We start from the raw sequence: 23,596 nt of genomic DNA on the forward strand, positions 1-23,596 counted from the left end.
TATAGCTCTGGTTACTCCTGCGTCACGAAGAAAAATTAAATTTCCAATGAAGGTACTTAAGAGTCCAAAACGCTCTCTATAGTGCAGATGTTTCCTCTTCCCAGATACTCCTTTGTTTAATCACAGCCACAATGATATTTAAATATAGGGTTGGTTCACATATCTACTTTGCTGTTTCTACTGCAGGAGGGTTTTCCACTCAAGTGAAATACAGTTTTATTATATTCCAAAGTTTACAACATTTAAAAGACAGTGCTATTCCAGTAAATAAGATGTATGTTTTCTTGTTCAATGTCTTTGTCTTCCTTGAAACAACTGGTAAAGAATTTTATTCCACACCACACTCAGGTGAGCTGGGTCATAGGGCTATCTACTGTATATTCAGCTGATATTGCTCTCTTCTCATTAGACTGAGATGTTATGACAAGTTATTGTAAATCTGTGTTTACTCATCTTGAACAAGAGAAATGAGAGTCTGAAAGTATTGTTGTTAAGTAATTTGAAATCACCTAACAACCTTCTTGCTCGACTAGAAAGAACCAAGACTTCCCATTTCAAGAAGTGTCATGGATTGATTTATTTTGAAAGGCCTGGTATCAGTAGGAAAGGTTGGTTACTCTGAAAGAGTGTTTTGAAAGGGGGAAGATTCTGCATGCTTCTGGGTGTGCCCACAGGGAGGACGTCTGGGAAGGAACATTCTTTAAAACACCAATAAGAGTTTTTTTTTAACCCAAGAAAGCAAGACTTGTGATCATGCTGTGCACGTCACAAGAGCACACAGATCCCAGTACATTACTGGGGGAAGGCGTCAACTTCAGACCCAAAGGTCAAATGCAATCAAAACCAACAGCAGGGTACAGACCCCAAAATACTGAATTTCCGTAAGCCTCAGGAAAGTCAGTGACAGCTAGAAGTGAGAGACCTTTGTGAGCGAAAGGCAGCATGTGACCTCAGCCCTTATCAGACTCCAGAAAATCCACAGACAGAAAAGTTGTGCAGCCCTAGCCATAGAAGCAGCTTCATTAGGTGCTTGTACTCTCTGTCTTGCAAGATAATAAAACAGCTTCACAAATTATTTAAGTCAAATCTAATCCTTTTAGATCACCATAGGAACTGCTGCATACAGGGAAATTTTACAGGTGTATTGCACTGCTCAGGGAAGCTGCTGAGTTCTTGAAAATATGGCTCTCAGGAATCTTACATTTCTGGTGCACACACAACTAATAAATCAAATGAAAATCTTTGTAGCTTTTAGCCATAAACTGATGTGTCTCGCAAAACCTGCTATATTTATAAAGTCCAGTAATGTCTATCTATTCAGTCCTCTAGTAACATGTTGTTATATTAAAGTTATTACTGTCCTTTACAAGTTGGAGAGTTAAACTGCATTTAGCCTGGGAATTGCACAGAAGGGCAGAATTAGGCCTATATTTGTGTTCAGTGCATGTGTCATAGCACTATATAATGTACAGGTTACACTCCATTCACTGATGGTGTCTTATCTCAACAGGACAGACTTGTGACTTATTGAGACTTCTTTAAATAGGTAAATCAAATCTTCAAGGACATCCCTTGAGCTAAGGAAGGTACCATACAAGCATTACTTTACATGTAAGGTATCATGTCTCGTTGCAGTTTAACATGAAGCATGACAAAATGTGCCAGCCTAAGGACACCTTGTCAAGCCTACTGTGCCCTTGCATGAAAAAAATACTCTGTTGATCAGCGGTTGCTAATAGCAGTGGTTTTAACACAGATTTGTCAATTTGAAAGATGTGCATATGTGCCTGTGTGTGTTCTTTCATTACTGGTCACCCATTTTAAATCACGTTAGAAATGAAAAAGTGTTCCTTTATGACAGTACTTTAAAAAGCGTCAAGTAAGGAGTTTGAAAAGTGTGTTACAGTTTTTCTATAGTTGTCTGGAAGGAATTCCGGGAAAAGTAAGCAAGTGCAACTTCATTGCTTTCTAGAGAGGAGATCTAATCAATACAACAGCAGGACATTTGATGACCTGACATATCTGGACTCAGGATATAGGAGGACTTTTCCCCAAAAGGCAGAATGCTGACTGTTCATTTCATCATACACTATTGGTTTCCATTCTCTGTTCTTCTATAACTAAGATAACTAAGAGAATTCCAAGGGCTCTTTTCTTTTTATTTTCCTTTTTTTTTTTTTTTTGGTTGACATAGATTACTTTTTATTACATATGGTTAAAAAGAAAATCTGTTGACAGTCTTCAAAAATGTTAATACTATTTTAGTTTTTGAGACGTGTATGCAAGATCAATTGTCTTCACCTTAGCATTGGTATGGGATTTTTTCTTTATATTCTTTTACTCTGAAATTTTGGCATCTTGGATATTTGATATCAACTATCTGCTTATAAATCCTGCAAATTTTCATTACTGTTATGTTGTCTGGTCTTTTAATACATTCAGGGATTTAACATACATAAGCAACTCTGTCTGCAGAATAGCCCAAATACAAATGAAGAGGTCTTTCAGCTGTGTCTGTAGAGAGCCTACCCAAATCTACCTAGTCATCAGGTAAGATGTCAGACTATGAGAGATTGCTATGGCAAGTCTTTCCTGCTTCAGGAATAACTAAAATACATAAAAGACACTGGCTTTATTTTACTTGTGTATCTGTCTGAAACTGTGGGCTAACAATGTGCAAGACACACAAAGCATTTTTAATTTTAACCTGATGTGTCATTTCTGTGTGGAGATTTGAAAGTTGTACTGCAATACATATGCCCAGCAGTTCAGAAATAATTGTTAGAGTCAGCTGTCTCTGGTTATTGCATGTTTTGGCTGCCCCTTGTCAATGTGGTTAGAAGGTCAAGACTGTTTGTCACAGCAGATTTAGATACCTGATATCTGAAATAGTTGCAACAATCCAGCCTGAAAACACTGTGCTCTCCATACTGGGGCAGTTATTTCTTACCTTATTGTTTTTATAATTTTGCAGTGTCCCCTATGAGGTTTTGCTAGAGCCACGTCAACCTAAGGCTTCCTTTCACCTTTAATTGCTGCCATGATTCAGCTTCACTGTTTGGCTCTCCAGTGATCATCTTGGAGACATGCCACCTCCCTAGTAGGCAGCCTGGCATGCTGAACAGAGGAAAACTTATGAACTGGGAAGCCTGAAAACAAGAAGTGTCATTGTCAGCCATGAAAGAATTGTATGCCTCTTCCTGATCTTAATCCCCAGCCATTTCTGGAGCTGGAGTCAGACTAACCATTCCTGGAGCACACTGCAGAGCTCCAATGGGAGTTTGTTTAATAACCAGATATTGTTGGGTCTCAGCAGAGCACTTCTACAAGACGAATATGTAACATAACTGGGGAAAGCGGATGTCCAATATAAATACAGATGAGCCTTCACAATCTGTCACAGAGTGAAAATCCCCAGTATCAGTGGAGGATGCATTTGATATGGATTCCTGAAAATGAGAAACCACTGCCAACGCCAGAAATGGACAAGATAAAGAAACAGAAAATAATAAAAGATTTGTGTCCATCCACATATTGTGGAAACAACACTTTTCAAGGGCTGCCCTATTAGGACTTAAACAAGAAGATGACTTGGTGGGGATTTCAGGATTAAATAATTAATCATGTTCTTTGAAGACAATAACTCTCACCCTAGTGCAACTTGAGTAGACAAAAGTCAATACAGGGGAAGTGGCAGAATGGGCTGGTGGCAGAGGAGAGGACTATGCAGCTTCCACCCAAAGGGACAGAAGAGTTTAGGACAGGACAATGTGATTTGCTGAAGGAAGAGGATATGATCTGTTTCCCATCCTGGCTCTTAGTACAACTTACTCACCTCTTGGGTTCAACACTGCAGGATCCTGCCCAACAGCCCCCTCTTATCTTTTTGCCCTCTTTTGCAGAGTGAAGGAGGCAAGGGAAAAGGCAGTTCCAGCTCATGGGAGCAGACGGTTAGAGCTGGGTCAGCAACAACACTTGATAAAATGCCTTTCTGCTTTGGTTGTTTCCAGTGGGGAGAATGGAGGTTGTGACGTCTCTGCTGCTCCTCTAACAGGGGAATGTCCTCTGCAGAATGAGCAGCTTGCAAAACACAGGAGGCTGGTCAGGCTGACCCCCATCTAATCCTTATCACCCAGACACCTCTGTCCTCCCTGTCAGCTGCATGCTGGGGCCCAACCTGCTCTGCTGATGCCTTCAGCTGCATGCCAGAAGACAGTTAGGAGTACAGGGCCTTCATCTTTCTGATGTATGATGGACCAGTTGGAGGTTTTGCTAAAGACAGACTGAATGGAGAAACACATGGGCTTATTATCAGCTCTCAACTGACAGGAAAATCACAATATAGTAGATTTAAAAGAGCTACACAATTTCTGCAGGAGTAAATATACCTGTCCCTAGATTTACTCACTAAAATAGAGGGAAGTAAACGAGTGAATAACAAGAATAACTCTTTGTCTCAATGCTTCATCATCCTAAAGCTGCTTCCCACTTCAGGCAAACAGCTTGAACTGCTCTTTCTCAGACCTCAACTGGTAGTTTTGACATTACGGAGTTACTGTGACAGGTAAGAACTAACTGTGTTCAGCAGTTTTTACCCAGAAAAAATCCCCAAAACAGTGCATCATGTGCTCAAAAGAGGGCTAATATCTTATAATAAGATGCTTTTTCATTCTGCTGGATTAAGACCAGTGAGTCAGAGAAAACTATTGAATTGTGTTTGGCTACAGTAAGCCTGAAAGGTAACACTTCAATATATCAGATCCTCAAAGGGATACCTTTCCAATTTACAGTAAGTCATAACATATTGGTAGAACTGACCTAACTGTAAGATAGATATTTTAGGTGGTCTTTGGGGATTCTTCACTGAGTAATATTAAAATTCTTGAGGATGGGGAACAGAGAGGAAAAGTGTTGCACTGTTTATAGATGGGTGGTGAAAATGAGGGAACAGATGGTTTTGACCTATCTTCTTTGTGTCTTTACAGCTATTCTATTTTTGTAGCTGTAGCTCCATTATTGAAAATAATCTTATCTAAAAATGATAACAACAAAAGAGGATACCTCCCCTGAGTCCTGTAGTTACTCTATTCACTAACTGTGCATACATTTTATTTGATATATTTTTGTGTATTTTCTAGGACCTATCAATATAACCAGAAAAAAATATATGTTGCCAAAAAAAGAAAAAAAAAGTATGAACAGACATCAGAAAGGATGTGACTTAGAGGAAATCAGTCTATATACTGGTAGCAGACAGAACTGGAGGCATTTTACAAGTAATTGAGAGATTGCCTCATGTCATGTATCTGCTGTCATACCTATCCAAGATCAGGTGTGCTCCTCTCTGGCATGCGAGTCACTGTTTACTGAAATGGGAGCAAGATTAGAGCCACTGAATTGGCAAATAAACAAACACGAAGAAAAGTGGAAACACAGCTCTGGCAAGCATTTGGTGCCCAACAGTAAATACAAGGGATGATGGTCTTCCAACTCCAGCTACATTTTCTTTCGACAGTGATTATAGTGATGGAAAAGCCTTCTAAAAATTAGCATATTTAGAAAAAAAAAACCCTGATGTGTTGATGAGCATGTATAAATCAGATCTCCTAGTGTCATTTAAAGCAATTAAGAGGAATGACATATTATTTCCGACCAAAAGCTTGCAATAATGCAAACCATGTAGAGAATAATTAAAATGTACTTTTGAAAGGCTAATGCAGTAGTTTACCTTGTCTTAAAATTTTAATTTAGATAATTGTATGGAATTTTGCAAGCTGACAAAGCCATATATCTACAACATTTGCCACATGTATTTTATATGAGGCATGCTGTGCCTCTGCTATTGTTACCCTAGTGTGTGGAACATATCTGACAAGCATGTGGAAAAGAGATTTAAAATGTTATTGTCTGGGTATTACTTATTCCCTTATGTTGCGATCAGATTGTTCATTTTCTCTGCTGCTTAACATGAAACCATTAGTTGCCTCTTCTGGTCAAAGGAGTCCCTATGGTCTGGCTGTTGTTCTTAACAACATCTTGAGTTCTATAGGGATGATGAGGTTTCCCATCAAAATGGGAACCAGCAATAATCTGAGGGTATTTGGTGGGGGGGGTGTTGTGGTTTTTTTGGTTTTGTTCTTTTTTTTCTTCCCCCTCAAGGAACTTGGGAGAAAACAAATGTACTTTTCTATTATGAATATTTTTACACCTGTGACCATAACTTAAAAAAGTGATATTCAGTATGAACCAACAATGCCTTAAAGCATCAAGCTTCAGAGTGCTTGTAAAACCAGTAGCCGTGAGAGATTAGACAGTATTACTGCAGTGCTACATACAGGTACCTCAGGTAGCTTTTCATTAGCAACGTGCCACATCCTGATATTAGTCTCAATGAGGCAGCCCAGAATCTAGTATAACCTGATTTATCCTGCTAGGGAGCAAGATGGCAAAGGTCTGCCTTGGAGGTTATTATCATATAGTAAGCAAGTGAGCATGTATCTATTTTTACATTTTTAATTGGATCTGTAAAGTGTGAAAGTTTCCTTTAGAGCTCTAGTGCTTTGTTGTAACTTGCATTATATCTTTTGAAGCCAGCTGCCAGCTTCAAAAGTCATAGGCATTCCCATTTTGGCATTAAGACTTGTCCCTGCAATAAAGAAAGGAATACTCCCATTAAAGCGTATGCCAATGTGTTATGATTCTTTTCTTTTCTGTTGCAGTTCCCTGAGATTCCTGTTCTTCCCTTAGCTACTGTGATAAATGAAACAAAAATGTTTCCCCAGGCCAATCCTTAAGACACATGAATCAAATTTTATGATCTTTTTTTTGTACCACTGACAGATACTGTGAAGCTGGTATGGACATGCAATAATATGATCCCAGTGCAAAGGGAGGAGCTGAGAGGACAGAGCTGGTGAAGTACTGCAGTACTTTCTTCAGCAGCTGATGCTGAAATTATATTTAGGGTGAAAAAGGAAAAAGGGGTATTGCTGAGGCTTGTTGGTTCCCTGCAATCTATAGTAGCCATTCTGGTCCCTGAGGCTGGCCAAGAACAAACGTATCTAGAAGCTAGAACTGATGGATCATATTAGCATCTTTGATTGCTGTCTTTGTTCATGCCATTTAACACATACCTCTGAATAACCACCAAGAACCTGGGCCCATCATTTAGACGATGAGAGAAATCTTCAGAAAGGCATTTTCCCATTTCCCACACTTCTACATATGTGTCTGTGGCAAAAGGTGAAAACCCACCAATAACAGGGATATTAATAGTAGATTAATAATAGCTATTAGTAATCAGTAACATGGCATATTTTCTGAAGGATATTCTGTTGCATGGGATCCTGCCTTCCCTTACCCATGCCAGGGATGAACAGGTATGGGCAGAGCACCCTCAGTGCAGGAAACTCCAATAGGTGACCCAGATTCAGGCCTTCGGTTGCAGGCGAGATGAAGTGATGCACTCTGTGGGCTACCCGCAGGAATATCTTCTCACCCCCCAAGACGGGGGAATAAGCTACTGACCAATGGCAAGGTGCCTCCTGAGGCACTGAAAAAGCAAAGAGAGAAGAGAATAGAAGGTGGAAAGTTTCAGATACCAGACTTGCGTCTGCCTTGTAAGGTTTTTTTGCTTGTAGCTTTTTCAGTCCTGTAAAAATAGCAACTCAGTTCTAATTTCAAGTGATCAACTTCATTACGTTTATCCTGTTAGAAAAAAGTAAATACATCCCTTTTTAAAATATCAAACAGTTTGCGAAAACAACTAGGATGCTCCTTTCAACATTCTGCTTTGTAATTGGTGTTACTCAGCAGGTGGTATTAAGCCGTTTCAATATCACTCTGCAGTTTTTGTAAATGTGCAAAAAATGTGCATAACTATGCTTCCTTTCAGCATAATAACCTTACAGAAGGTTTAATTGGTTCTCCTGATACCTTTGTTATTTCCACAGCCTATCAGTTGTTCATGCAAACGTGATCCGTACACTACTTTCAAACCTCTGTTGAAATTAAGTACAATGAAAATTCAACAATTCACTATTTCATGCTCATTTAAAAGGTATTTTTAATGTCTTAATAGAGAGAGAAGTATCTGGGGAAATATACAGATGTTATACTGTAGAGAAAATCAGGTGTTTGGGAAGAAAGAGTGTTTTGTGTTATTTACTATAATGTTTTTAAAGGTCTTTAAATAGTGATTTCTGAACAGCAATCTTAGCTAACTGTGAATACTCCTTGTCGGAGATACGTTAACTGACATCATATTAATGCTAACAGTTCCTTTTTGGACAAAAAAAAAAAAAAGTTTTTCAATTTGTACTTCAGAGACTTTTTTTCTGCATTTTTTTGTCATGCTGAAATAAAAGAGGGAGCTCCAGTGAGGATAACAATTAATTGTTAAGTCTGTAAGCCCATGACTGCCTTCTAGAATTCAAGTTTCTGTCTCTCCATAATAAGGAAAAGAATTAGTGACATCATGGGTAAATCTAAAATAATAAAATATAGTCCAAATGGCTTTTATAGAGCTACATTGTACTTGAGAGACATGTTGCACTTCTGTGAAGGAGTCACTGAACATGTGGACAAGGAAACCTGGCCAATTTAATCAACTAAAGAAGTTACTGATCTACAAACTGCTGGAGCCTGGAGGTAAATATTCTGGGAAAGCATCACTGCACGTTTGCCTTGTATGCATGCTTCCCTTGGCATCTGCTGTTGGTCATTGCCAAAGACAGGCCACCTTACCAGGTGGACTGTTGATTGATCTAATCCAGTACTGCTGTCTGATCTTTTCATCTACCTGGGTCCCTCCTCAAAATCTCTGAAAGAAACAAAGCTGCTGGTGGTAAGAGCCAAAAGCCCTGACATGGGTTATTATCAGTTGATTAAAAAAGCAGGAAACAAAGAATTGATTTCTCTGGCCAGCTTTCTAAGTGGAGGAAGATCATCAATAGCCTCCTTCAGACATCCATGCTGGGTGTTGTTTAAGTGTTTACTAGGAGACTGACCAGTGAGGTGACAGAGTTTGCTGGTAATATTCAATTACTCAGGAAAAAAAGAGGAAAGCTGAGTTAAGAAGAGTTGCAGAAGGATCTTAGAACAGTAACTTAACAGATAATAAAATAGTAGATGAAATTCAACAATGATGACTATTACGTGAGGCATACAGGAAAACCAGTCCAGGCTTCAATACTGAACTCCAAAATATTACTATTTGAGAAGTTATATTATATATGTTTATGAAATCTTCACATCATTTCTCCATTACAGTCAAAATCAAATCAAGTTAGGAATTTTTAGGAAAGGAACAGAGGGAAAAAAAAATCCCCAAAGATGTAATTACAGCACTGTATACAACTATAATGTCCCTGCATCTTGAGTACTATTTGGCGTGCTGATCCCCTGCCCCAAAAAAGATGTAAGAGAGCTAGAAAAGGAACACAGAAGGGCAGGAAGGATCATCAAAGGCAAGGAATGGCATTTCAGGCTTGGGGAAGGGAATGAGATTGAGATTTATAAATCATAAGTGGAATAGAGAAAATGAATATGTGATTATTATTCATTGTCTGTCTCCTCTGATAGAAGAACTATAAGTATTAATGGAAATGTCTCAGGCCCAAGGAAAAGAAACAAATACTCTACCCCCTGAAAACTGTATTTTTCCATACAACATGTTTCAACAGTAGAAGTTCTCGAAACAAAGTGTTTAGGGTGGCCAAAAATTTGTGTGGGTCAAAAATGTGGTTGGGCAAATTAACTGAAGAAAAAGCCAGCAAGGGCAGCTGAATATAAAAGACCATAGCCTTGCTCAGGAAGCTCTTGAGACAGAAATTGCTGGAGGTTGGGAAAGGATGCTTACTAAACCTAAAGATTTACCGTCATAAACAGCATAGAGATCTGGAATGAATTTTGGGTTGACCTAGTACAGTCATTATTTTGACTCAGGATGTAATAAATAGTAACAGAAGAGTGACCCTAGTTCCTACAGATTTGGGACACTGCTGTCTGGAAAAGCAGACCCTTGTGGATTGCTTGATACAAGGGCAGCCAAATTCTTGCCTGATAAGGTCACATGCATCTTGCCAGAAACGTCATCGCAACCTTCTCCTGGGTGGACTTGTCAGTGCTGAGCAGTCGAGATGTGCTGTACACAGGAAGAACCCAGCAGCCACTTGAGATCTCACGGGTTTCCATCTGCAGTATGAGAACTCACATTTTGTACATGCAGTAATTGCAGAGGTTTTGCTACCTCTGTAGTTTAAAGCCCTGAAGGAAGGTCCTTTCCCAGTTTGTGGGGGATAGATAATCCTCCAGGCTGCTGACATATTACTGAGCTGTGATCCTTTTGCTTTTTCTTTGTAACTGCCACCTCCATAGTTAATTGTTTTAAAAATTATATCAGTAGGTCCTTTCTCTTGTGTTAAAAATAAAAGGCTATTGTGTTTTGGTATGCATGTTTAGTATTAACCAGGCATTACTGCTGGCATCAATGTCACTTGCTGATTTCTACTACCTATGTCCTAATGCCAAACAAACAATTAATAGTCAGTCTGGAGCCAGACAACTAAAATCAAGAAATGACACAGCTTGATTAATAGCTAAAAACATCACTGGAACCCTGAAGAGATGGCATATAATATTTATGGATTTAACATTGTGAAGTAATCTAGGTAACTGATAGTTAGGAAAAGAGAACCAGGTTACAAAGCACATATTAAAAATTAATGATTGATTCTACCTGACATAAGCACCTAAAAAGATTATTATCTTGGCCCATAAAGGGCCAAAGTAATGGTGCAGTTAAATCTTGATAGATAAAACATGTCCTTCCTATCTTCCTGTTTATTTTGTTCTTTTTTGTTTGTGAGTGGAGGAATAATTAGTTGCTCCGGGTTTTTACTCATTCTCTTAAGATTTTTTGGTGGTATGTACTGAAGTTTATGGGCCTTGTCCTGCTGTCATTTTTGTGCAGCAATTAATTCATGATATCTAATACATAGTCCTGGGAAGGGGCTGGCATCCTTAATGGGTCAAGGAAAAGGACATGATTCACAGTTGTGTTTTGGACTATCACTAGCTTCTGAAGTCTTCTAATTGCAACGGCTGGCAATTAATATAATTGACTTAATGCCTTTCACAGCAAAAGAGGTCCCTTTAACAACTGTTGACTTAATCAAGCCCCAGATATGAGTTCTTCCAGTGATATTAGGGAACAGCTGCAGCACAAGAGTTCAGGTAACGCATGTGACAATACAGCTTAGACAGTTCAGTTTGCCTATAACTGAGCAGGAAAGACCAGGAACTCTGGTGGTTTGGAGTTACAGCTTCCATTTGAGATAACAACATCTCCTTGTGTCCACATCCATCCATTCAGCAGCTTTCACCTCCCCTTTCTCCTATAACCACGCATCTTGCACTGCAGTTCCAACCCAAAAACTGTACCCCTTCTTGAAACTTTTTTACCATAAAGAACAGTCTAGTATAGCTCAAGGAGAACTTACTATGGTGCATTTCCTTCATCAAGTAAGTCCCAGCTGGCTGCACAGAAGAGCTCCAGGTTAGCTATCTACATCAACTGAGGTTTGTCTACTTACACCATGGGCCTGCTGAAGGAAAGGTAGTATTACCTATCAATACAGATGGACTCACATGGAACTTCCAAGAGGTGAAGAAACACGGTCTTGTGGGTTTTTTTTCTACGGGGTTGTGAAGTCTTGTGTGTTGGTATCCTTAAGTAAAGCAAGTTACAAACTTCCTGAGTTTTTCTGCAGTCTGTTTGTGTGTGTTTGCTGTCTGCTTCCTGGCAAGTTAAACTGTAAGCAAGATGGACCACTGACTTTGAGGAATGGAGTAGAGCTTCTTCATTTAAGCATCTGCCTTAGAAAAGCAATGTATATTGACTTTATATTTTAGTGAAATGTTTGTTCTGTTTGTGAAACTCTTATATACAGCCTGGGCTCTATTAAACTAATCTTCTTACCTATATATATGTTTGTACTCACCTTTATATATGAGGAGTCAATCCTGGCTTTAGTGTTGCTGAGACAACTTATATTAATTGAGCACCTGGCGGCTGTTCAGCAAAGCATATATATAATAAAAATGTTTAGATTGGGATGAAGGGCTTTACTTAGCAATACTAGTGGATTTGAGATTTATGTATAGATTTATAAATTTTTCAATACATAGAAAAAATGGCAAAAAAAGTAAGTAGATACAGTCTTTGTTACTTGTTGCATGGGCAACTTAAATTGATATTTAACTGATATTTACCTGTAGTAAAACACTGTGGTCTCCAAGTCACTTTGGAATAAGGCCTATGTGAAAGGAAGACTAGCAAAGTATTTAATAATTTTTTTTTCCTGCGGTTCAGGAAAACTGTTAATCTTTCTTCTGCAAGCTTAGCTTGCTGACAGAAGTTCATGTACCCCTGCCTGAGCTAGAGCTTGGTCTGCAGGTGTGCTGCTCCACGGACCTATGCAGCCCAGGGCTGTTTGCAAAGCATGTTAAAGGAGATGAATAAATGAAAAGGCCACTAGAATGCATTGAGCTGCTGGCAGCTGTGGTGGCACTGCTTTTTGTCACGGCCTTATGTAGTTGGAAGCAAGTTGGAACGCGTCTGTGTGTGCCACAGCAGCTACCTTGACAATGCAGGCAAACAATGCACAATTGTTTCTGGAATATGCTGAGCTGGCAAACAACCATTATGGGAAACAAACAAAAATTGGATACAATGCCAAAATATTTTTCCTTTGTTTTTAAATTCTTTCAGTGATAATTTACCCTCACCTGTACTTGCTCATGCCTGCCACACTGACTTGCTGAGGGACATTTATTGCAGCACTGGCCAGGCAAAGGCACCTAAGCTAAGAACAAAGCCTGGCTTGCCACCTTGTTCATAGGGACATGTTATTGAACATGCCAGCAAGCAGACTTTTAAGTGTTGAAATCATGCAGACAATATGTGTATGCTGAACAACTTTTGTGCTGTATCCAGAGTGGTACTTACTTGCCAGACTCCAAGAACATGTGACAGAATAAAAATAATGGAGACAAGAATGTAATTGGAAAGTGCACGGTCAGGATGTGTAGGAGGTGGGAGAAAGTGTTTGCTTGTCTGGAGCGATGACTGATGCTTGCAGCTGGCGGGAGCTTGTGATCACATTTAGAGTACAGAGAAGAGAAGAGAAGAGAAGAGAAGAGAAGAGAAGAGAAGAGAAGAGAAGAGAAGAGAAGAGAAGAGAAGAGAAGAGAAGAGAAGAGAAGAGAAGAGAAGAGAAGAGAAGAGAAGAGAAGAGAAGAGAAGAGAAGAGAAGAGAAGAGAAGAGGAGAAGAGCTGTATTCATCAGGTGTCTTGCTCCTTACTATCTTACCTGCTTTTTTAAAATTGTTTATGACCCTAACACTAGAAGATATGAGCGAGAAAGCCAGTAACTGTGAAATAAAAAAATCTGTAAACTCTCTAAGATTATGAGTGTCCTCTTTTAGTCCTTACTATGTATATTACATCTATGTTTGCTTAACTCATGTAAAAGCACTTTCCACTCTAATCCCCTGTTCTTCCTTTTAGCAGTAGTAGGATTCTTGTCAAGTGCCTCCTTGGGGAATTTTTTGGTTTTGCTTTCTTTCCATGCTTTTATCAATTGCTTCCAATGAGTATATTTGCTGCAAAGATTATCTTTTTTTTTTTTTTATATAAAAATGTCTGCAAAATCTGCATCAGCCTGTCATATGCATAACACCATCAAAGATGTCATGATGTTACCATAGGGTTTATTTACATGGAGAAAATTATTTTAATGGGGCTATACTGTTACAGTGATGTTAGCATGTCAATGTATGTTCCCATATAGGCACTATTTTCCCAGAATCACACATTTCTTTTTCTAGGCCAGTTTGCTGAGAAATGGCTTAAGTAGAATCAGAAAATAAATTTTAGAAATACTTCTGATTGGAAACTTTATCAGCATAGCTAGTACTGGGGACTTCAATAGGGAATAAGCTCTCTGTGTCTCTCAGTACCTGTCCCCCACTTTTAAAGTAAAGATAAGACCCTGACCCACATAATGTGAGGATGCAGCTACTTGATTTTGAGAAATGCAATGCCAGGGAGCAGCAAGAGCTGGTTGCTATGTGAGGCAAAGGGAGCCAAGGATTCCAGCTGGGCTGGCCATGCTCTTGTCCATGAGGGACATAGTCCTGCAGCATCTGAGTGAGGTGAGTGAGCAGGTCTGTTGACAGTGACCAGGCCTAGCCGCTACCTGGTGGTCATTAAGCAAGCCCACAGTGATGGGGCAGGACTGAGGTAGAGTTGGGAAGTCAAATCTGTGGGTCAGGACCAGTAAAGCAGCTGGGCACAAAAATACCTGCAATGTGGCTAAGGTAAGGCCGAGGACAAGTGCCTGACCTTAACAGTGGGTTGGAGAGGAGATGACAGTTGTCTTAGAAACACATCAAAATTTATCCTCATGACTTTAGTGGCAAGCAAAGCATTCAAAGTCTTTGGTCTTTCCATGACAATGGAACAGATGTGGCAGGATGTATATTTCTCCATGTGGGAAATACTGACAAATTGGAGTGGAAATATAAGATATTTTTCTCTTTGTTTTTTCTTATTCTTATCTCCTGGCTGCAGCTGAATACACTTCAGCTGAGTTTGTTAACTGAAGGGGAGAGCTGGGGTTGTGTGTGAACTCATACTGGGCAACAGCATGAAGGAGGGGAAAATGTGAGCTAGGGATTGTCTCAGGCAGCAGTGAATCGTAAGCTCCCACTGCTTGGAGCTACCCTGATGATGCATGGCAGTTGTAAATCCGGTATGTTCAGTATGCTCCCTGCCCATCTGGCATAACACAACAAAACAAACAAAGAAACCAGACAGCACAAATGAATCTGACCCCAAAAGCTAAAATTAGCCAGTGTTAGCTTATTCCTAACAGCTTGAGAAAGCCTTGCAGTAGTAATCTCTCTGGGTTTCTCTTTCTGCTCATGTCTGAATGCCTCCATGCAAGGAACCAAGCACTTTCTCAGAAAAACATCAAGTGTAACTGAAGACCACACACTAGCAATATTTCATATTTGAGAGAGATGTGAATGTCATGATTATTTTGAAATCTTATGCTGATTATTATGGATGTGGGAGGGAAAGGGTTAGGGAAAACAGACTTGAAAATCCATTTAGTGTAAACCTACAAAACAATTTAAACAATGGTAATTGCATGAGTGATTCATATAGCCCATCTAAGGTGGGAAAAGAGTTCCTTCAGTGTGACTTCCACAACTTAAAATGGTTTTGCTTTCTTAAGTCCAGTAACCTAAACCTGAAATTAAATGTTTTGCATTGGGTGGATTTGGCAAGGTGTCGGCAGCGGGAGGGGGCTGCAGATGCTTCTGAGAGGAGACCAGAGGCTGCCCCGTGCCAGTCACAGACAGTTTTGCAGCAGCCCCACTGCAGGGACAGCTAGGTCCCTCAGTGATGCTGGTGGCACCACCTTGCAAATGTATTTAAGAACGGGTGAACCACTGCCTAGGCAGTGAGGGGTGAGGGAAAAAAAAAAAAAAAATATGAGAAACAGCCCTACACTAACCAGGTGAGAGAAGGAGGAGGTGCTGCAGGTGCAGGAGCAGGGATTGCACTGCAGCCCATGGAGTGACCATGGTGGAGCAGGTGCCCTCGCTGCAGTGCACAGAGGACCTGTACTGGAGTGTGTCTATCCTGAAGGAAGCTGCAGCCCATGGGAAGAATCCATGCTGGAGCAGGAAAAAGTGTGAGGAAGCAGGAGCAGCAGAGAGGAGTTGTTACGGACTGACCACAACCTCCATTCCCCATTCCCTTGCCCTGCTTGGGGTTGGGGAGGAGAAAGAGTAGTTGGTAATGAATTTGAGCCAGGGATGAAGAAGGTCAGGAGAAAGGTGTTTTAGTTTGTCTTTGTTTCTCACTACTCAAATGTAGTTTAATTTGCAATCAATTAAATTACTTTTCTCCAAGTCGAGTATGTTTTGCCTGTGAAGGTAACTGGTAAGCGATCTCCCTGTCTTCACCTCAACCCTTGAGCCTTTTCATGTTATTTCCCCCTACCCAATCTTGTTGAGGAGAGGGAATGAGACAGTGGCTGGGTGAGGGTCCATCAGCTGGCTAAGGTCAACCCACCACACATTTTTAAGGAGCAATTGTATCGTAGGTACAATTAAGACTTCTCTTAACATGGTTTGTACCTGGAAATCTATGTAAAAAATAGTTTTTACTCTTTTATTTATTTATTTATTTTTTATAAAGGGTTTTCCTGAAGGGAAATTAGTTTTATACATTTGGGTCAGTAGTCTCAACACTGCTATACAGAAATTTTGATATAATTTAGAGGAACATGATGATGACAGTTTTGGAAGAGTTCACGTCTCTAGGAAGTTTATCACATCTGTACTCTTCAATGGCTAAGGATCTGATTCTTTTCTTGCTAACACCAGTTTCCTACCACTGAAGTGGTGCCTCTCCTGTTACAGAAGATGCTTGTCTTATAAGTGGAGATGAAGGTGGAAGAGAAAGGGAATGTTATAGTTTCACTTCTAAAAAAGAAAGGTTGCCAAGTGGAAAATCACACTTGGAAAAATGTCCTCTGAGGTCTTTACGAATGAATTGTGGGATTGTAACACAAATATGTATTTGTATGAGTTAATCGATGCCAAATAATATAAAATCTCCTCCCTCTGCCACTTTAGCCTCCTTAAGAGGCCTGTGAGAACTTTGTTTTGGAAACCTGCTTGTGCCCTTTTCTTCTATTTTTCTAAATTACAAGTATTTAAATCACTGCTTCTACAGAACCCTTTTATTATTTTGTGTATTGCAGAGAAGATCTTTAGGTCGGAAAGGAAGGAGGGAAGGAAAGCTGAGAAATATTTTAAGTTCTCCCACCTTATTCTAAGTCATCACTGTATTTCCTGAGTGAAAAGCAAGGCATTTCAGGAAATTCCATGCTGCAGTGACAAGTTCTGTTCAAAAACTGCACAACCACTTTAATAATGGGTTAAATACTTTGAAAAGGCTGCATAGCCATGTCCACTAGATGGAAAAGTTCACTTTATCTCCTTAAATCTTTTTGTCACAGTGCCATGACTCATTTACAACCCTTTCATGATTAGTCCAAATGGGTCTCAAGCTCCATTTTTCTTCCAGTGGCTTTCACAGGTTTTCTGTTCCTCTTTTCCTGAAGCTGTAAAGGTTACCCATGCCGAAGTCTCAATGATGCCCTCTGAAGTCACCTTGTAGAACTGAGGTTTTTATGTCATACCGTGCCAGACATCCTAGTGGACTGAGAACTTCAGTAATCTAAATATGATGAAGTGACATAATTTGGGGTTTATTCATGACTCCCTATCCTCCTTTGTGGCATTTCTTTCAGGGAAACAGACAGAATGTCTTATGCCTCCTAATCCTGATCAAAAATGTCCTATAGACAAGGTATAACATTTAAAATTAAGTTTAAACTCTTAATTGTAACCCTTAACTGCACTTCCTGTTATGACTTTCAGGGTGGTTGGTTTTTGTTTGGTTGGTTGGCTTTTTTTTTTCTTTGCACCATGATTACATACATGGTTATCTGCAACAAACAGGCTGTTAATTTAAAAAATACTTCATGATGTAATTGTCTCACAGTACAGTACGGCACGGCTATGCAGACCACCAATTAAGGTTCACTATTGATTAAATAAACACGCTTCCTAACATATTCTGAAGGGCTTACGGAAAACAGGGCTGCTTTCTTTCATAACAAGGTGTGATATTTCTTTACTGTGAAACACCAAGTCAAAAGGGATTCTAAATGTTACTTTAAAACCTATACAGAACATAAATTTCTGCTTCTTGGTGATTCTGGTAGATATGTGCTTTGCTGTTTGATCAACGCAGGTCCGAGGAGCTAGCTGGCTTTGCAAGCCATGTATGTATGAAAAGAGCTGTGAGGCCTGAGGCAAGATGCAAGTGAAATGTGTGACTGTTGCTTGGATGTTACAGTTGGGGGTCAGCATAACTCTGTCCATAAATGAAATACCTACATGAGACCCCATTTCTAGATAATGTCTTTTTACTTGCTCAGCATGTCCAATCTTAGTCAGATTGGTCTGGCTTGTACTGTCTTGTTAACTAGTACTTTCCTAGTGTTTTCTACCTTTCAATTCTCAAGTCAAAGCTTTTATCTAAAAAGATGAAATCACTGCTTTTTTCAAAATGTGAGTCCAGTGCAAACTGTGAAATCCTTTTTGCCTGAGACTTCTCCTGTTCCTTTCAGAAGGATGGTATTAAAGTGAATGCTGAATGCTCTTGCAGTTGATTAGCACATCCAAGGAAAAGAGTTGTTCCTAATGTTAAGATCTATCACTGCAGTATGATGAGACTCCAATTTTTCTGTCAGTTGTGAGTGGAGTTTGGCTTGTAAAGAGAGCTAGAAATAGATGAGGCATCTGGCTGGTATCTTACCATGGCCTGTGAACCTTCCAGGAAGAGAGGGACCCTGGTTATTGCAGCATCTGACTCCTATAGGACCATGGAGCAAGTTTCAGGAAACGAGCAGCTGTAGTTTAAGATAGGAAGAAAGATACTGTTAAGCAACATGACTTTTAATATCTGAAAGCAGGACAAACATGAAACATTGGCTCACGCTAGTGAAGAAATAATGCTCATATAACTTCTAGAAGGCTAATATTGGAGTCGAAATGTTACTTAAACCCACTCTAAGAGAGAAGTTCTAACCTTTTCTAAATGGCAGATATCAGAGCATACCATTTTGCTGATTTTAGACTTTATTAGCTTTTTGGGACTGAGAGAGTCATGCAGATGGCTAAAGTAAAAAAATATGATTAAAAACCAATGTCTTACATTTTCTGCAACCTTTTCCCCATTTAAGGAGAAAAAAGGAGCTAGTATTTATCTGAACAGGAACTGACTTTTCATTACAAATAAGGCTTAATTCCCTACTCAGAAAATTCAAGGTTAAAGACATCAAATTTGGGGGGATATATGAAAGTCCCAAAGCATTACAAATGGTGAGCTGGGATGGCTCTGAAAGGTTTAGGACACTTCAGGCTCTTCTTTTAAAGAACAGAACATAAAATAAAATTTCATGGACTTCTTTTCTGCCTTGCTGGAACAAAAAGGATTTATTTTATTAAAGAAAATCTCCATACACCTTGGTTTAATACAAGATATCCAAAATATATAAATGACCATCCTGTTCCACAAAGGTATGAGATGATTTCCCAGTCAGAGAAAGTATACTGCATTTCTAAATGCTGAGGCACCCTCAAGCAGCAGTTCACAGTGGATTCTCGAATGTATACACTGAGGAAAAATTTTGTGCCTAAAATACATTGACCTATGAGAGTCCTCTTCAAAATACTTATCAATGTCCTAGGAGTGGCTACTTAAAACACAGTATAACTCATTTATCAGTTGAAAATTGCAGGTTTAGAAGAAATACATTGCATTTAATGATATGGTACTTCTCCATTGAGGCTTGTTGTGTAACTGTTCAACAATGAGCTGATGTGGTAAATTTTGAGCAAAACACTCAAAATAAAGGAAAAAGAGGAATTATTTACTTCAACTACAGTAGATCCTTCCTCTGTATAGTATCAACCATACATGATTAATATCCTTGACAGGGTCATCAAAACAATCCTTCAGGACGTGAGTGGAAACAGCAGAATTTTCTGAAACACCATCTCAGATACAGCACTATGGGAACAACTATAGGCATTTAATAAATGGATTTTTGCTGCTGGCTTTCTTCTTCCTTTCATGGAAGATTCACAGATCAGATTGTTGCAACTTGTGAGTTGTTAAAAAGCAATGCTCTATCAGTATCTGACAAACACCAGCACATGATTATTCTCTGAAGAAGAGAAAGCTCATGGGAAGCCTTATTGCTGTCTACAGTTGCCTGATTGGAAGACACACCATAGAGTCAGACTCTTGTCAGAAGTGCACAGCAGTAGGATGAAAGGCACTGGACATAAGTCAGAACACAGGAAACTCCAGTAGTACAAGGATGGGGAAAAAAATTACCAGGAGGTGGTCAAACACTGGCACAAGTTTCTCAGGCTGTGAAACCTCTAACAACATATCCAAAACTTTACCAGGCACAGCCCTGAGCAATCTGTGGCAAATGGACCTGCTTTGAGCAGGAGATTGGACTAAATCCCTTGGCAGGTGTTTTCCTACCTCCATAATTCTGAGTCTGTTTCCATGATTCTGGATTTACATAAGTTCTCTTTACATTAGAATTGTGGTGCACTACCTTTTGAAATGGGTTTGTTAGTATTTTATACATTTAAATGGGTATGAAGTTTATGTTGCTATATTTAAATGTGGAAAATAATACATATTGGCGTGTAAAATGGCAGAAAAAGAAAATATTTTGAGGTTTAAAAATGGCTCCAGGAGAGACTTTAAGTAGGTAAGAAATATTGCAGCTCAAGACAGCTGCTGGCTTTAACTACACAGCAGCTGATTCACAATCTACCCTACTAAACACTTTCTTACAGAATGTTGATTTCTTAACAAAATAAAATTGACAATGGTTTATTATCCTGAGATAGCAGTGTTACTATTATGTCCTGAATAGCGCCATGATTTAATACATTTGAGAAATACTGCATTGTATTTGAGAAGCTTGTATAGCTAATGTGTGGGAAGCTTCATGCATAAGCTGTTTCACAAAAAAGTAAAGAACCTAAAACTGAAGAACACTTTGAAAACACAAACATTCTATACGCCTGCCTGGAGATGAATAAGGAAGAAGAGTGGCTAGAGAAGAGATAGATAATGACAAAGAAGGAAAATAAATGTTCTGGATTTGGGTTGACTGTTACTTCTGCCTGAAAAGTCATGGTAGCCATCACTCTTCAGTCTCCACTCTTCACTAATACTTGGCTAAGGAATACTGTTATTATTTTGGCTGTATGGAAAACCATTTTCAGCTTTACAAAATATTTTTACTACAAGAAAGTAGCATTTGCAATGGTTGTCCTAAAACTCCTAAGCATAGCTTAAGCTTGAAACATGGAAGCAGTATGCAGTTACCTTCTCAGGTAATTAAAGATGTCCCTAATTTTATGCTGAAGTTGAAGGCATCTGCTCAGCACATCTGAACATAAAAGAACAAGTCTGTTTTGAAAACTCAGTGTTATTTTGCTTTTGGAAAGAATTTGCATACTCTAGCATAGCCCGCAGTAGCCATTGGCTAAGGAGCTCATGTAGGCAGTGTAGCTTCAAGGTCCTCTTCAGAGTCAGGCAGAAGATAGGCTTGAAATGGGATCTCTCACTTTCCAGTTATAGTAGAGTTACATTTCTCTCCTGTATGAGGAATCACAAACTCCATCCTGAACCTGAAGAGGCTTCCTGTTGACTTTGTTGCTGGTGTATTGTGCTGCTTTTAAAAATCATTACCGTTTTGATGAGATGGCATTTTTCAAGGGAAAATTTTGTTGCACCAAGTAGTTGGTTGGGGGGTGAATATCAAGAGATTAACCTTAAAGAATACAAAATCCAGCCAAACGTGTCCCAATCCAATGTCGGGGGAGGTTTCGATACAATCCCAAGGATGAGATTAAGATGCTGGAATGGGTCAGATGTTGTACAACCTTTTATTTTTATTTAGGGGGAGAAGAGAAATGGAGGGAGGAGGGATGGCAAGGGAGAAGAGGAAAAGAATAGGAGGGAGAGGGAGAGAGAGAGAAGAAGGAGTTTATCACCACCACTTCGAGTCCGATGGTCTTCCGCTGGGGCTTCGGTGGCCTCAGGCTTCGTCGGGGACCGAAAGGGGGGGAGGCCTTGAGGGTGCAGGAACAGAAGGAATGGTCTCGTGTGCCACTGCTGCCCCCGCCGAGGGGCACGTGTGCTCCTTATATAGGGGCTCTCACGCATGCGCGGATCACAAATGTGTACGTGCGGTTTGCCACGGACGTGCTGCCCCCGCCTCTGCTCTTTTCGCGCCTTTAGTGCCTGCCTCTGCTCTTTTCGCGCCTTTAGTCCCTGCGCAGGCGCACAAGGTTGTTTCTCTCAAAACTATGGAGAAGATGGTTTTCTCGAAGCGTGATGCTGGATGGTGCTACAGTGGCAATGTCGAGACAAAACCACATTTTCTATCGGTCCTTTACAACATGACAGAAAACAGACTAAAGTCCAGTGAAACAAATAAATGGTGGGAGAGGCTCTTCCATTAACCTTGTCTTAAGATCACATGCTGCAAGACCTTTGTCAACTCTCAGTGTACCTTTTTTCCAGCCTACTTTCAAATGTCAGTAACCTCCAGTGCAAGCACAGGCTGGCTCAGATAAGTTATGTTAGCACTTACTTATATATCTTCCCTGCTCTAGTTCTGTGCTTTATTAAAGAAGTGTTCTGCTTGGTTATTCCTCACTCCACAGACATAGAAGCTGAGGGAAAAAATGGTGGGAAAAGTGCCAAAACATCCTGGAGCTGTCCAGAGCAAAATTAAAAATGAATCTATGGTGCTAGCATATCCTTGAAACAAAAATGATTGTTGAAAACAACATGTTTTATTCATAGTGCTGTATTTCAAAGTATATTTTAAAATATCTTTTTTGAATATTCCTATAAAAGACTAACACAGCACTTGAGCATTCTGCATATACTATCACTTCATTAAGAATTACAAACCAAATACTGAGTCAGCAAAAAAAGCAGGACTCCAATCCTGTATAGTGAACTTGCGTTGACTCTTCAGCTTTGCAGGTGTCGGAGGATCAAAGCAAGCTTCTTTTCCATGTGCTTTTCTTTTTTAATAAGAAGTGCTAGTGTGATGTGTGCCAGTCTTAACAGGACACTTGGCAGTTCTTGCTAGTGTTACTGGAACAGTAACAGACGCAGGATGGAGAGTTCTGGTATCTGAACAAAAAAATTAGTTTAAAAGGTATGCTAAAAACAAGGTGTGCTAAAACTTTGAAGGTAACTATTATCGTGTCAAATAATACCTACTTAGTGCCCTGTTATAAAATCATATAATTCAGTTTTAAGATAACTATAAATACCTATATGTTTACTAGTCACTATTTTTGTTTTGCAACTGTTGCATTAGCATAAACATTTGTAACTGCTACCTAAGACAATTTCTGGTGCCTGTTTCAGTTCTTTGTATGAAATTATTCTCGCATGGCATTTGTAATTGTTCCTGTCAGGAAAATGGAAACCTTGCACGTATTCAGTAATGTGCCTCGGAGAGCATGTAACCTTGGAGATCTGTGTAATGTACCTTTGGATAATGGAAACTCTGTAGATAGTTCCTAAAATACTCTCTTCCTCATGTAAGCTGAGTTCTTTCCAGAGGTAATGTTTGCCCTTGGCAAAGCAAATTTTGATACAATAATGTTTACAAACAGTGTAGGAAGCAAGAAATCCTTCACATCTGTCAAATGTCCCAGTATAAAGCTTTCTGCTTTTCACACATGCAGAAGGCTGTACTGAAAAGGAGAAACTAACAAAAAATCTTTGACTGATAAGTATCCAAGAAAATGAAGCAAAATGTGGTCTTTTATTGTTTACATTTGCATACGAAAATTGATTTCTTTTTCTGGAATTGCAGTT

Source organism: Nipponia nippon, unplaced genomic scaffold (genome assembly GCF_047370975.1).
Source record: "Nipponia nippon isolate SJK-2023a ecotype South Korea unplaced genomic scaffold, ASM4737097v1 scaffold_5, whole genome shotgun sequence".
NCBI classification, from domain to species: domain Eukaryota; kingdom Metazoa; phylum Chordata; class Aves; order Pelecaniformes; family Threskiornithidae; genus Nipponia; species Nipponia nippon.